The sequence below is a fragment of the Capsicum annuum genome, chromosome 10 (assembly GCF_002878395.1).
Source record: "Capsicum annuum cultivar UCD-10X-F1 chromosome 10, UCD10Xv1.1, whole genome shotgun sequence".
Lineage (NCBI taxonomy): Eukaryota > Viridiplantae > Streptophyta > Magnoliopsida > Solanales > Solanaceae > Capsicum > Capsicum annuum.
This window is the reverse complement of record NC_061120.1, coordinates 60,252,457-60,258,871: the sequence shown is the minus strand read 5'-3', so window position 1 is coordinate 60,258,871 and position 6,415 is coordinate 60,252,457.

Sequence of the window (6,415 nt, the reverse complement as noted above, 5' to 3'; positions counted from 1 at the left end):
TGTGTTGATTTATGCATCCATGATGAATTAATTTAATGTCCATGCCTAAGCTTATAGTTATGCATGCAAGGTGTTTGATAAAATGCCTTAGAGAATAGGAAACATACTTTATTACTCAATTGTGACCAAAATGATAAACCTATGTTTCACCTTTAAGTTCAAAAGACTCCCATGTTATTGTTATACTTTGTGATAGATTGATGTAATACTCATAAGATTACACTTATGAAATTATGACATGTTTACATGCATTTCTATTAATGTGTGAGCTTATGGCATGCAAATACTTCAAGAATATCCCTGATGATTGTACTATGAATTGTTGGCTGTGGTCATGTGTCAAGAAGTGTCAAGTCTTGTCAGTTTCATGCTATTGAGTCTGGGGGTGCTTGTACTCGACAATTTAGTTGTGAGCCTAGAGCAAGTGTCATGATACTCTCAGTCAAGCCATGTTTAGTAGAATTTAGTCAGTCTCATAACTTCGGAAAAAAATCAGTAATCTCAGTTATCTTAGTAATCTCAGTCAGTTATCAGATTTCAGTGATACTCCATCAGTAAACGAAACTCAGTAAACTCAGTCCAGTTAGTTTAGCATATAATTAATTCAGTGTCTAATCAGATGGGAGTAAGATTCAGTACTGAGTGAGCCCAAGGATGGGAGCTCACCTGCGAGTAGAGGGTGTGATTCTTAGAAGCAATCCTTGTGCTCCAGAACTATGTAGCTAGCATAGGTTGAGACATCTAACCTGTTAGATGAGGGTTGATGATGTGGCTTAATCTATTAGATAAGGGTTCCACCATTCTCCTTAGAGTACCTATTAAATAAGGGATCACTCACAGCTTGTCCATACCAGTGGTGCAGTATTGAAACCCTTCCAATTGGGGTTACAGATTGGACCCCAACTCAGCTATAATGCTTTATTTAGGGAATGTCGGCTAGATAACTACTTCCCACAGTTACAATCTCAGTCTCAGTCTCAGTAATAGAACTCCGATAGTTCTACAAAATTCAAGACTGTCAGATATAGTCACCCAGTTCAGTACGGAACTCAGCTAGTTCCATCAGAAATAGGACTGTCAGACACAGTCATTCAGTATAATAGTAATACGAAACCTATGTTAACAGTATTCAGATTCAGTGATGTCTTGATCTCAGTTACAGTTCATGTACTCATGCATGTATTCTCATGTTCATGTTATTTAGTAAGCTAGTATTATTCATACATATAAACTCTTGCATTCAGCCTACCTTACTTGTATACCAGTATATTCAATCTATGGACACAATTGTGCTATGGTGTTTTATACCAGTATCATCCAGTCACAACAGTCAGAGTTAGCAGTGAGTCCTCATCTATCGAGGACATAATCATTACATTATTATTTAATTACTTAGTCTATTTCAGTAGTTGGAGTTAGTTGGGGACATGTCCCATCAACTTCTTATTTAGATAGTTCAATTTTAGAGGCTTTCAGACTACAGTATGTTCAGACAGTTTATTTTAGTTCATGTTTTGGTATTGATATACTGTACTCTTAGATAGTATGTTTTATCCATTTTGAACCTTATGGCATGTTTTAGTTTATTATTTCCGCATTTTACATGATGTCATATAGTATATAGGCACAAATATTAGTCATGGGTTAGCTTATGGTGTTTTGGGGTCATGAGCACAGTATAACATTTCAGGTAATAGACTCGGGGAGTTATATTTGGCTAAATGTTTCCTTGAAAGGTTTGACTTTAACATTGAAATAGTCCCTAACTGGTAATCATCAGATCGGATCAATAAGAAGAATGATGAGTGCTTCCGAGATGATGCCTTCCGTTGGAGAAAAAAATCTACCAAAGTACAACCTCCTATGTCCGAGGAAGAGATGGTGTCTATGTTCTCTCGCATTCAGGAGGGAGAATATTATACTAGGATGGTATCCACTATCAGGGCAACTTTTGTAGATTTGGTAAAAATTAGGGAATCTCTAGAAGAAGGCATTCGAACAGGAAAGATTCTCAAAACCCCAACATCATTTGGGACTTTTATGTTCTCAAAGAAGACAAAGGAGGATGTAGGTGCAGTCTCTGCTGATTCTGTTGCTAAATTGAAAAAGAAATTCAAGCCTAGGAATATTCCTTCCTCTCCACCGTCACCAATTTTTCAGCCTATATTCTATGCGCAAACCCAATATCAAGATCTACTTCCAAATATTTTACCCAGTATCAAGCTCCACAGTCAAATTATCAGTCTCACGTTCAAGCTACTCTTCCAAACAATCAAAGAAACATCCAAGCGCCTCTAAACTATCATCAAGTACCTCTTCCTACTAATCAAAATCCCCCATGTATAAACCTCGAAAAGAATCCTCCTATAAAATTCACTCCATTGGCTAAAAGTCGTACCCAGCTCTTCGGAAGATTGATGAAAGCTTGTTATTTATAGCCTATTCCACCAAAGCCTACCAATCTTAATTCCTGATTCTTTCAAACTGATCAATTCTGCGCTTATAATTTAGGAGTGCCCGATCATAATACTGAAGATCACATCAATCTGAAACACAAGACCAAAACTTGATCGACCAGAAGATCATTACTCTTCAGGAACTGACACCAAATGTCACCAATAATCCGCTGCCTAATCATGAGGAAGCTACAGTTAGTATAAACAAAATAGTAGGGGAATGGGTATCTGGCCAGACTATTACTAAGGTGGATCCATAAAATTCCAAAAAGACAAAAAGAGTGGAAAAGAATTTGGAAGGAATTATTAAGCCCATTATGATCTCGAAAAAAAGAATTTAAGCATAGAATAGGGTACCAACCAAGAAAGAAAGATGAGATTGAAGATAATTCAAAGATGAGTCCATCCAAACCGTCACCACTCCTGCACCTATCATTTCCTGTGTGTGAGATGTCTAATAATGATGGTCTTAGGGATAGGATAATAAATATGTTCGAGGAATGCAATACTGTACCAGAATATTTTCCGAAGTCGAGTGGCGTGAAGAAGGTTGCACCAGGAGAGGCTTTGCAAGATTGGACTTTCACTTTGCTCCTAATTTATCGCCCGTTGGAGTAGATAAAATGGCAATTACTAATGGTTTTAAAAATTGATGATGATCCGAAGGAGGCTTCGTGATCCACCCTTTTATGTCTCAAATTTTTGTTTCGTGTTTTACTGCTTTCAAAAAGGCATGGGCTCACTTTTGAGCGGGTCATGAGCCATAGTTTTTATTTATTTTCCAAAAGGCCTCCCTTTATTTAAGAAGTTATTTTTAAATATGATTATATTATCATCTTTTATTATCTTGTTATAATCTAACATGTTTTGTTTTGGTAGCAATAATTTAAAAACCTACCAATATCATGTCATTAAAATGGTTAGTAGAACGAAGCAAAGAGAATGATGATAAATGGAAAGAAGGTAATGGGGAGCAGTAAATGAAAGATATAGAGGAATTAGAAAATTGAAAGAAGCCCAACCTGGAGGAGCCCTAATCCTACCTGAGATGGATGGTCAAGAGTGGACCAAGCCAATCAATTTCAATATGGTAAAATGATACTATGTTTGAAAGATATTTTAGCTTTTGTTTCCTTTATCTGTAATCGCCTTTATGATAGTATTTGTTTTATGATGTGTAATTGTCTAGAATCTTTTCCTTTTATGTATAAACTATGTTTGACCTGAATTCCTAAGAAAGGGATATGTAGGCGGCCTATGTCGTCTTCGGTCAAACCTTAGAAAAATTTATCCTTTCCTTTTATGTATGAACTGGTGACCTGGATTCCTAAAAAGGGATACATAGGCGGCCTATGTCGGCTTTAGTCAACCCATTAAAATTTTATATATATCCTTAGTGTAGTATGAACTACGTTTGACCTGAATTCCCAAGAAAGGGATACGTAGGCAGCCTATGTTGGCTTCAGTCAACCCCTTAGGAGAATTTGTCCCTTCTTTTTATGTCCGAACTACGTTTGACCTAAATTCCCAAGAAAGGAATACGTAGGAGGCCTATGTCGGCTTTGGTCAACCCCTTAGGAGAATTTATCCCTTCGTTTTATGTACGAACTATGTTTGACGTAAATTCCCAAGAAAGGGATACGTAGGAAGCCTATGTCGGCTTCGGTCAATCCCTTAGGAGAATTTACTCTTTTTTTTATGAACTACTTTTGACCTGAACTCTCAAGAAAAGGATACGTAGGTGGCCTATGTCAACTTCGGTCAACCAATTAGATTTTTGTATATATTTGTGGCGTCGGCCTAAACTACGTTTTACCTGATTCCTACTTCAACGAGATACGTAGGCGCCACAATGGCTCGATCATATAACCCTAGGAAATGGAAATTGGGGTAGAATTTTCGAGAAGGAATATAAAAACTCACAAGAAGAAGATCATCATTCAAAAAAAAAGAATAAAAATTAACAAAGAATTCGAATCCCTTCGAGTTGAGGTCATCTCAAACAACTTTAAACTGGGGAAGAAATTTTGAGGAGGTCCTCAAAATTTCCACTAAGATATTGGAATATTATCATGACCCAACCCGAGGCCCTGGATACGACGGGAATCCCAAACCACCAAGGCTCGAGTCACCCCTGTCTCTGCCCAACCCACTAGTGATATTATCTACTCTGGGCCTAATCTCACACTGCTTTAAAATGCATCACTAAGGAGTAAGAATTTCTTACTTATATACCCAGCATCACTTCTGTGTTTCGCCGATGTAGGACTCTTCCTAACCGGATAGTGTCCAAGGGTTCTCTATAAGACACGCCATATCCAAGATCGATTATGTGCAGGATTACCCAAAGACTACCAATTTGAGAGATATCTATTAGTCATATTGTGTCCAAGATCGGATGATGTACAGAAATACATGAGACCTATCAGTTGGAGAGATATCTGTAAGCCATCTCTTATCCAAGGTCGAATAATGTGCAGTATTACCAAAAGGCTAGAAATTTAAAGGATATTTATAAGTCGCCTCGTATCCAATATCAAATAATGTGCAAGATTATCCAAAAATTGACAACTCAAGGAAAATATATAAGTCGTATTGGTACAAAAGATGCGCAAGACTTACCTGAGATCATATGCAAAGAATTATCATGCCATATGCGATAAACATTATAGATAATCGAAGAGGTTACCACATCAGTACAAGATTACATGATTGCAGGGATCGTTCTGCATAAAGTGTCATTGGTTTCCAAGAGGGCCACCTCACTTTGAAGACATATTCAACCAATAAATGAGATAATTCTGCAACAACCAAGAAGGTTGTTGTGTTTGTTGTTGCAAGTTATTTTCCTTCCAAACAGGTATATGAAAGGAATGACTTCTCTTTTCAAGTGACAACTTATGCGGAGATATGGTAAAGACTATATACCTCTTTCACAAATTGTGTTTAAAACTAACACTTTTTGTTTGAAGCATTATCGAGAGCATCCGATAGGATGAAATTCTCAAATCAAAACCACAGGTGCGGACGACTTCAAGTGGGATTGCATTCTAATCTCCCACTAAATCCCTTTATTCTCCAGGTTTTTGGTTTTATCAAAAACTCTAAAACCGAGATAGGTTGTGAATTTTTCTTAAAAATCATGCTTACAATCAGGCTTTATGAACTACAAGTTGCCTGAATTATCATATAATCTAAGATATGTAGGAAACCTGATACCGAGTACGACCATGACTCCATGAAACTCGTGCAAAAACCAACCTCTTTCAAATTCGAATTTATGGTCGGATAAAATTTAGGAATGTCAACCTCCCTTTGCCCAGGATTACTTACATTCATCCTACCCAAAGGGAGGGGGAATTTGTTGACACCTAATTTTTGCCCTTCACAACCCAATTTAATTTTGAGTTTCTTCAATTTTCTAATAAAATCACAACAATTATTCTATTTAAATAAATATAATTTAAAATATTTATTTGAGTTAATTTTATCATTTAATTAACAATTATACGTTTTCATATTTATATATACGAGAGTGTATAAATTTTGTTATTTAAATAAATATTTTTATCAAAAAAATACTTTTGTTGATTAAACTAGAAAATTAATCCAAATGGATAAAGTCTTGATTTTAAATATGATTTGTTCTCAAAATATTTTATTTGGAGGAATGTTTTTTTGATTTTTATTAAATCAAGAAACTCGAGGTTAATTTATTACAAAATTCGTGTCGGATTGCGATTCAATTTAGCGAACTAATTAAATATGACCTCAATTGAAATCAAATTGGCCCTAATTATATGCAATTGGGCAATAGATATTCAATTTGGTTAGAGTTTAAATAAGTTTCTTAAATTGTAATTCAATCTTAATCCCCAAAAGTTACCATTTCCTAATTGGAATTATCTTAATCCAATTAAATTTAATTAGAGTTATTTTTAATCCAATTAAATTTAATT